The following is a 10994-nucleotide window of genomic DNA, read 5'->3' on the forward strand; positions in this document are numbered from 1 at the left end:
TGTTTTTAAAAAGATGTTAACTGTAATTCCAGGGAAACCATTAAGAAAATAACTAAAAATATGGTAGAAATAGCAAGGAAATAAGAATGATATATTAGAAAATATCTAACTAAAAAGAAGGCAGTAACAAAGGAAGAGAAGATCAAATAAGACATAAAACATACCAAAAACAAATAGCAAAATGGCAGATGTAAACCCTACCTCATAAGTAATTACAATTAAATGTAAATGGAATAACCATTTTAACCAAAAGGTAGAGATGATTGGCAGCATGGTTTTTTAAAAAAATGGTCCAACTATATACACTGTCTACAAGAGACAATTTAGATTCAAGGCATAACAGATTGAAAGTAAAAGGATGGAAAAAGACATAGCATACTTTAGTACAATAGTACCCAAAAGAGAGCTGGAATGGCTATACAGACAAAACAGACTAAGACAAAAATTGTTACTAGAAGCAAAGGAGGACATTTTATAATAAGAGGAGCAATCCATCAGAAAGATATAGCAATTATAAACCTGTATGTAATACTAGAGCCCCAAAATACATGAAGGAAAAATGACAGAAGTGAAAGGAGAAATATACAATTCAACAATAATAGTTAGAGATTTCAATACCCTACATTCAATAATGGATAGAACAACTGGGCAGAAAATCAACAACAAAGAAATAAAGAGTATGAGAAGAGATATTTCTTTCCTGGTTGGAAGATAATCTAGGCCTACTTTATCACCCACATTCCATTAGAAGGAAGAGAAAGAAGTAGTCCAAAGCAGAAGAAGGATCCAGGAACACCAAAAGAAGGGTGTTCCCAAAAGAATGCCTCCCTCTGAAGGAACAAAAGCTTTTAATCTCTTTGTTTTTCCTGGAGAAGGGTGCCCACCCCCAGCAACTGACCCATTTGCTGGTCCTTGATCCAAATCAGTACTTCTCATCAGGGGGAGGAGTAGGGGGTGTGGAAATGGGTCCTTGATCATCGCTTAAAAATTAGAAAGTGTCCTATCCATATCTTCCTAAACTATATTAACTGCCTGTTATTTTGAGAGATGGAGACACAGGAAAACGACATCAGCCTCCCAGCACTCCTAAAAATGTCATGACAGAATTGTTCACCTGAGGAGGCAGGGAATACCTGGAAGTGATCATCAGGCTACCACCTTTTATTTAGAACTCTTGGTATGACATATACATTGAAAAATATATGAAAAAATGAGAGTATACAAAAATTAATCAGATACCAATAGAAGAAAAATTTTAAATTTTAAAATTAATTTAAATTAAAGAATAGCACATAACTATTTTTATTAACTAATAAAAATTAAACAATTTTTGTCTCATTTGAAGAGACCTATATTTTTTCTATACCTAGAAAAAATTTTGGCACTTTTTCTTCCCTCAAAGATTATAAACATTTTGCTATGTCACCAGGCAAGCAATGATTAATTGATTTAAGTTCAACACTCCACTGTGGAATGCATTGCTGCATACATTAAAGCTGATTTTCTGTTACCTTGTAATTTATTGACTAATTCCTTCAATCAAGTCCATTTAAGGGCTTTACTAGATTTCTAGGGTAGTTTAATGATTTTTGCCAGTGCCCTCCTAGAATAGTACTTTTTTTAAAGCATTCTTTTAAAGCTTTATAATCTTTATTAGTTAATCTTCACAATACTCCAATGAAGTTAGATGAGAATTACTCCATTTTTATGGAAGACTTAGTGGAGTGACTCTCATAAAAGAGTGCACATCAAAATCACCAAGGTTACTTGTTAAAAGTGAAGATTCTTGGGCCCCATCCCCTAGAAAACTTTGATTCAATAGGTCTGATTGAGACTTAATACCCTGTAGTTTAAGTAAACAGACCTGATTTAGATGATAGAGAACAACATTTTGAAAAACACTATCTTAACCCACAGATCTCTAGACAAGAACATCTATTGTTTTTCAAAATATGGCAGACTATCTACCTTGACTTCAACCCCACAAGATTACTTTCATGTTATATTGTAAAATAGCTTTAGTGCTGGCTAATACATAACACAACTTTTAAACACAGTAAGTCTGAGGAGAAGTTAAGCAATACCTAAAGGGCAGCACTCAAGAAAATGAGAACTGAAGAGGTAAATGAAGACCTGAAGCCAACGTCCATCTTGAAAGCCAGACCAGTGGATTTTGTTCTCAGTTTTTACACCCTCAGGGAACACAAGACCCAGAGACAAAAACCAGGGCCTACCCAAGGTGGGAAATTTTTAAGAGACACCTCCCTTATGCTAGGATCTAAAGAGGCTATACTGTCAGTGCAAGGGTGAATCAGAAGTAAACCTGTCCTCACCCAGAGTGACTATGAGAAAAATTGCTGACTCACACTGGCTCTGGATGGAGAGGAGGGGAAAAACTACCCTGAAATTCATAACCACATGGTAGTTCTCACATGGATTTTCAGCCCAAATTCATACTACCTGTATAGTTTGAAAAATCTCAAACTCGGTCTTTTTAAAAATTAGGTCCTAGGGTCAATCCAACAAGAGGATCCAGTACTTGTAAATATTTATGCACCCAATACAGGAGCACCTAAATATATAAAGCAAATATTAGCAGAACTAAAGGGAGAAATAGACAGCAATACAATAATAGTAGGGGATTTAACACCTCACCTCTATCAAGGGATAGAGCATCCAGACAGAAAATCAATAAGGAAACATCAGACACATTAGATCACAGAGACTTAACACACACATACAGAACATTCCATCCAAAAGCAACAGAATACACATTCTTCTCAAATACACATGGGACATTCTCCAGGATAGATTATATATTAGCCAACAAAACATCTTAATAAATTAAGAAGACAAATAAAATTAAGCATCTTTTCCAACCACAATGGTATAAAACTGGAAATCAGTTATAAGAAGAAAACTGGAAAATTGACAAATATGTGGAGATTAGACAATATGCTACTGAACAACAAATGGGTCAAAGAAGAAATCAAAAGAGAATTAAAGAAATACCTTGAGACAAATGAAAATGGAAATACAGCATACCAAAACATGGGATGCAGCAAAAGCAGTTCTAAGAAGGAAGTTTATAGCAATAAATGTTTACATCAAGAACAAGGAAGATCTCAAATAAACAACCTAAATTTACACCTCAGGGAATTAGAAAAAGAGGCACAAACAAAGCCCAAATTTAGTAGATATAAAGAAATAACAAACATCAAAGTAGAAATAAATTAAGACTAAAGACAATAGAAATGATCAATGAAAGTAAGAGATTTTTTTTTGAAAAGATAAACAAAATAGACAAATCTTTAGCTAGAATCACCAAGAAAAAGAGAGGCCTCAAATAAATAAAATCAAAAATAAAAGAGGAGATGTTACAAGTGATACCACAGAAATGCAAAATATTATAAGACTACTACTAAGAACAATTATACACCAACAAATTGAACAACCTAAAATAAATGGATAAATTCCTAGAAACATACAACCTACCAAAAGTGAATCATGAAGCTATAGAAAATCTGAACAGACTGTTTACTAGTAAGGAGATTGAATTAGTAATCAAAAACTTCCCAAAAACAAAAGTCCAGGACCAGATGGCTTCACTGGTGAATTCTACCAAACATTTAAAGAAGAATTAATACCAATAATTCTCAAACTCTTCCAAAAAATAGAAGAGGTGGAAACACTTCCAAACTCATTTTATGAGGCCAGCATTACCCTGATACCAAAACCAGACAAGGACACTACAAGGAAAGACAATTATATACCAATATCCCTGGTGAACATAAATGCAAAAATCCTCAACAAAATATTAGCATATCAAATTCAACAATATAGTAAAAGGATCACACACCATGATCAAGTGGGATTTATTCCAGACATGCAAGGATGGTTCATATCTGCAAACAAATAAATGTGATATACCACATTAACAAAATGAAGAATGAAAATCATATGATCATCCCAATAGATACAGAAAAAACATTTGACAAAATTTAACATTAATTTATGATTTAAAAAAAAAAAAAAACACACCTCTCAACAAAGTGGGTATAGAGGTAATGTACCTCACCAACATCAAAGGCCATTTATGAAAAGACCAGAGCCAATATCCTACTCAATGGTGAAAAGCTGAAAGCTTTTTATTTAAGATCAGGAACAAGAAAAGGATGCCCACTTTAGCCACTTTTATTTAACATAGTATGGGAAGTCCTAGCCAGAGCATTTAGGCAAGAAGAAGAAATAAAGGCATCCAAATAAGAAAGGAAGAAGTAAATCTGTCTCTATTTATAGATGACATGATATTAAATATAGAAAACACTAGACTCCATCAAAAAACTGTTAGAATAAACACATTCAGTAAGGTTGAAGCGTACAAAATCACTATATAAAAATTGGTTGGGTTTCTATATGCTAATAATGAACTATCAGGAAGAGAAATTAAGAAAACAATCCCATTTACAATTGCATCAAAAAGAATAAAATACTGTAAGTCCCCTACATATGAACAAGTTCCCTTCTGAGAGTACATTAGTAAGTCCAATTTGTTTGTAAATCCAACAAAATTAGCCTAGGTAGCCAATTAACACAATCAGCTATATAGTACTGTACTGTAAAAGGTTTATAATATTTTTCACACAAATTATACATAAAAAACAAACACAAAAAATAAAGAAAACATTTTTAATCTTACAGTATAGTCCCTTGAAAAGCACAGTAGTGCAGTACAAGAGCTGGCATCCAGGGGCTAGCATCGAGTGAACAGGCAAGAAGGGTTACTGACTGGAGGAGGGAGAGGAGGTGGGAGATGGTAGAGCTGAAGGATCATCAGCAATAGGAGATGGAGGGCAAGCTGCAATTTCACGCACATCTGACATTGATGGCACATGTTCTGGTTCCTTGCTGGATTCAATTCTACCCCCGCTCTTGAAGAAACGATCCAGTGATGTCTGGGTAGTAGCTCTTTTTTTCTTGTCATAGATGACATGGTAGCACTGGATTGCATTCTGAATGGTTGCATTCGTGTACTGTTCTACAATCAGGTCCTGTGCCTCAAAGACGAACAGTGCCTCCTCAAATAAAGAAAATGCCCTTGCCATTCCCTGTGTTGTGAATCTCTTCGGTTCTTCAGTTACTTATTCTTCCTCTTGTCACTCCACTCTCTCAAAATTATTATTATTATTATTATTATTATTATTATTATTTTGGCTGCGTTGGGTCTTCATTGCTGTATGCAGGCTTTCTCTAGTTGTGGCGAGCAGAGACTACTCTTCATTGTGGTGCACGGGCTTCTCATTGCGGTGGCTTCTCTTGTTGCAGAGCACAGGCCCTAGAGCAAGAGGGCTTCAGTAGTTGTGGCTCACGGGCTCTAGAGCACAGGCTCAGTAGTTGTGGTGCAAGGGCCTAGCTGCTCCGTGGCATGTGGGATCTTCCTGGACCAGGGATCGAACCCATGTCCTCTGCATTTGCAGGTAGATTCTCAACCACTGTGCCACCAGGGAAGTCTCCCACTCTCTCAATTATTTTCACTTTTGTTTCCATCGTTATGCTTGCTTCCAGACATCCTGGGCTTGAAATAAAGATACTGTACTCTGTACAGTACTGTACAGTAAAGTACGCAAAAGTACAACCACTTGTAGAGGATGCACACACGTGACAAGGTACACCAGACACATGAACTAACTTATGTGATTGGACATGCAAATGCACGTTCGCATCTTTGAAAGTTCGAAACTTGAAGGTTCGTATGAGGGGACTTACTGTACCTAGGAATATTTAATCAATGAAGTGAAAGTCCTTTACACTAAAAACTATAAGACATTGAAGAAACAAATTGAAGAAGACACAAATAAATGGAAAGATACTCTTTGTTCATGGATTGGAAGAATTAATATCGTTAAAATGTCTATACTACCCAAAACAGTCTACAGATTCAATGCAATTCCTAACAAAATTTCAATGACATTTTTCACAGAAATAGAACAAACAATCCTAAAATTCGTATGAAACCACAAGAGACCCCAAATAGTGAAATCTTGAGAATCTTGAGACAGAAGAACAAAGCTGGAAACATGACACTTTCTGATTTCAAACTATATTACAAAGCTATAATAATCAAAACACTATAGTATTGACATACAGATACATAAATCAATGGAACAGAATTGGGTGCCCAGCATAGATGGACCTAGAGATGATCATACTAAGTGAAGTAAGCCAGACAGAGAAAGAGAAATATTTTATGATATAGCTTATATGTGGAATCTGAAAAAAAGAAGATACAAATGAACTTATTTACAGAACAGAAATAGACCCACAGACATAGAAAACAAACTTATAGTTACCAAAGGGGAAGGGGTAGGAGGGATAAATTAGGACAATGGTATTAACATATACAAACTACTATATATAAAATAGATAAACAACAAGGGATTACATCAAACTAAAAAGTTTCTGCACAGCAAAGGAAATCATCAACAAAATGAAGAGGCAACCTACTAAATGGGAGAAAATATTTGCAAATCATATATGTGATAAGTAGTTAATATCCAAAATACACACACAAAAAAACTCATACAACTTAATCTGATTTAAAAATGGGCAGAGGATCTGAACAGACATTTTTCCAAGAATAAATACAAAGGACCAGCGAGTATATGAAATGATGCTCAACATCACTAATCAGCAGGGAATTACAAATTCAAACCACAGTGTTAGAATGGCTATTATCAAAAAGACAAGAAATAATAAGTGTTGGCAAAAATGTGGAGAGAAAGGAACACTTGTGCACTGTTGATGGGAATGTGAACTGGTGCAGCCACTATGGAAAACAGTATGGATTTTCCTCAAAAAATTAAAAATAGAGCTACCATATGATCCAGCAATTCTGCTACTGAGTATTTATCCAAAGGAAACAAAATCACTATTTTGCCAGATTTATGCCTCCCCCACCATGTTGACTGCAGCATTATCTACAATAGCCAAGACATGGAAGCAACCTGTGTCCATCAATGGATGGGTGAATGGATAAAGAAAATGTGAATATATATATACATATATATATATATATATATATATATATATATATATATATATATATATATATGTATATATATACACACAAACACACACAACACATTCAGCCATAAAAAAGAAGGGAATCTTGCCATTCGCAACAACATGGATGGACCTCGAGGGCATTATGCTAAGTGAAATCGGTCAGACAGAAAAAGACAAATGATGAATGGTCTCACATATGCAGAATCTACAGAAAAGCAAAAAACAAAACAAAACAAATTCATAGATACAAAGAATAGACTGGTAGTTGTCAGAGGCAGGGGTTGAGAGGTGGGCAAAACGGGTGAAGGGGGTCAAAAGGTACAAACTTCCAGTTGTAAAATAAGTAAGTCCTGGGCACGTGATGTACAGCACGGCGACTATAGTTAATAATACTGTGCTGTGTATTTGAAAGCCGCTAAGACAGTAGATCTTAAAAAGCTTTCATCACATGAAAAAAGAAATTTATAATTGTGGTGAAGGATGTTAACTAGACTTATTGTGGTGATCATTTCACAATATATACGCATATCAAATCATTATGTTGTCTACCTAAAACTAACATAATGTTATATGTCAATCATTTCTCAATTAAAAAAAAAAATAGGTCCTGGGTTGATAGTACCCCCAGGCAACTGACAGATACAAACCCTTCCTGGAGAAAACCACTTTCAAAGGAAGACTCAAAGAATTTCCACTGCTAAAATCCATCAATTATGAGGTCACAATAAAAATATCATTTAATACCAAGGAAATAAGTCTCCATGAGACAGATCCAGGAAGAAAACAAACAGCAGAATCAGGTTCACAAAAACTTGTAAAATTGGAAATTTTACTAGACACAGAATATAAAAGCATATATATAATATGTTTAAAGAATAAATATTTTATATGACCAAGGTTTAGAAAATCTAAAAATACAATAATTGAAATTTAAAACTCCATGTTGAGTTTAACAGCAGATGGGATACAGATGAAGAGAAAATTATAGAATGGAAAATAAACCTGAAGACAGTATGTAAAATGAGGTATAAAGAACAAAAGATAGAAAATTTAAAAGAAAGATTAAGAGAAAGGTTAAAAGAGTGAGAAGGACTGACAAATGTATGTTGGAATTCCAGAAGAAGAAACAGAAATAGATTCAGAGGCAGTATTCAAAGTAACAATAGCTGAGAATTTTCTAAAACTTATAAAAGGTAAAAATCCTTAGATTCAAGAATCCCAAAGAATCCTAAGCAGGATTCTTAGACATGTCATAGTAAAATTGCAAAATACCATAGACTCAAGGTCAGCAAACTTTTTCTGAATACGATTAGTTACTAAAAATTTTAGGTTTTACAGGCCTAACTCTTGGTGTTACCACTATTCAATTCTGCTATTGTAGAGTGGAAGCAGCTACAGAACGTAAATGAGTGAGCCAGGCTGTATTCCGATAAAACTTTATTTACAAAAACTATTGGTGGGTCAGATTTGGCATGCAGGCTGAGTTTGTTGACTCCCGACATAGACTAAAAGATCTTAAAAGGAACTAAAGAGAAAAGACAAGTTGCCTACAAAGGAATGACAATTAGATTTGCATCTGACTTCTCAATAGCAAAAATGAAGACAGTGGAATAATGTCCTCAGTGTGCTGAGAGAAAAACCACCAACCCAAAATTACACCAGTCAAAATAACTTTCACAGATGGAAGAGGTAAAAAAGTTATTTCTTACAAATAAAAATTGAAGTTAGGCACAAACAGACCCTTACTTCAGAAACAAATTCTGATGGATGTATTTCAAGCACCAGGAAAGTCATCCCAGATGGAAGGTCTAACAGAAAAAAAAAGAAATGATGAGAAGCAAAGTTGAAAAAAGAAAAAAATGGTGAGCATTATGACGAGATTTGTTTTATGGCTTAGCATATGATCTATTTTAATTAAATTTTCTCGGGCAATTGAAAAGAATTCATATTCTGCTTTTATTAGGTGGAGTAGGCTATATGCACAACCTAGGTCAAATCTTAGGTAGTTGTATTATATATTGTTGCATGACAAATTACCCCAAAACAATAAAGTTTCTGAGAATCAGGAATCTAGGAGTGGCTTAGCTAGGTAGTTCTGGCTGAGGGTCTCTCATGGGGTTGCAGCCAAGCTGTTGGCCAGAGTTTCTGAAGACTTGGTTGCAGCTGAAGGATTCAGTCCCAAGCTCCATCACAAGGCTATTGGCAGAAGGCCTCATTCCTTGTCACGCAGGTCTCTCTACAGGGCTGTTCACACACTGGCTTCCCCCAGGGCGAGTAGACCAAGAGAGGGAACATGAGCCACAAGAGAGAAGTCACAGTCTTTTATAACCTAACCTTAGATGTGACATGTCACCTCCCCTGACATGTGACATAGGTCTCAGATCAACACTGCATGATGTGGAGGGGGTTACCCAGAGGTGTAAATACCAGAAGGCAGGGACCAGATCTCACAATTGTGTTGTTCAAGTTTCTAGACCTGTACCATTTTGTTATGGTGGTGGTTGCTTGCTACTGGTTCTACCAATTAGTGAGAGAGGAATGTTGGCATTTCCAACTATAATTGTGAATATGACTCTCTCTCCTTTCAGTTCCATCCTTTTTTGCTTTATGCATTTCGGAGCTGTGTTGTCAGATGCATACATTGCATACATGTATGCAATGTATGCATACATTTAGAACGATTACATCTTCTTAAGGTACTGACCCCTTTGTTATTATAAAAAGTCTTTACTTAACCCTGGTGAAACTCCTGGCTTGGGAACTGGCTTTGTCTGATAATAATATAATCTCCTGCTTTCTTTCGTTGACTGTTCTCATCCATTGACTTTCATCCTAAAAATGACTTGATATTTAAAGTGGGGTCACCCACATTCCCTGGCTTGTGATTCCCTCCTCCGTTTTCAAAGCCAGCAACAAGGGGCAGAGTTTTTCTCGTGCTGCCATGTCTCTGCAGCCAGGAAAGGCTCTCCACGTTTAAGGACTCATGTGATTACACTGGGCCCACCTGGATAATCCAGCATCAGTCTCCCCATCGCAAGGCCCTTAACCTCGAGGACTTTCATCCCTTCAAGGAGCTTTTCGTGTGACTGATACTCTCACCTTCGATCTGTCTGAGGAACTAGCAAACTGTTCTACAGCTGCTGCCTCCATTTACCCACATTCGGAAGTCAACAGACTCAGCTCTAGGTAGGACTTTAAAAAGTTATAATGTTGCACATTATCTGGATTTTTCTCATGAGGGTAGGAGCAATGTGGTCTTGCAGCTTTCTGCATCCTAAGTAGCGGTGAAAACTCTACTTAGCATTTAATAAAATATTTAACTAAATATTTAATAAAAACATTTTTAGGGAAACAAGGAAAAAAAAAAAAGAAATGACATTACTGATGGTGAGCTAAGCCAGGGTAAATGCTAATCACATAACTGAGAAGTTGGTTACAAGACATCCAAATGCATAAGGAAAAAAGATTAGACCTGCAGTAAATTTTTTTTCTTTTGATTTAAACAATTTCAGGCTAATACACAAAGATATAATTTCTGGTTAAACCATCCCAATGTCCTCTCAAAGACTGGCATATTTGATACCATCTAGTGAGCAAGGTAAATGATCTCTGGAGTACACTTAGCTCAGTGGACCTCCATTATCAGAATTAGCAATGGTATGATCATAGATTAACCCACAGCACATCCTTCCACCCCCATCTCAAGGCGTGGGACAAAGTGACTTCAGCATTTACAATAAAGGACAGTACATGTTGGCAGCCAGCCACAGCTATCCTGAAGTCTGGGAACCAAAGAAGATTATCTCCCCTGAATCCTGATTCTTGCCCCGGAAAGCAGATAAAATATAACTTTATAACCTAGAAAGGGCAGATATTTCTGTCACAGAAATAGAGTTAGAAGGCACCCCAAATGTAGCTCCCTCCCCCAA

Source organism: Eschrichtius robustus, chromosome 7 (genome assembly GCF_028021215.1).
Source record: "Eschrichtius robustus isolate mEscRob2 chromosome 7, mEscRob2.pri, whole genome shotgun sequence".
Lineage (NCBI taxonomy): Eukaryota > Metazoa > Chordata > Mammalia > Artiodactyla > Eschrichtiidae > Eschrichtius > Eschrichtius robustus.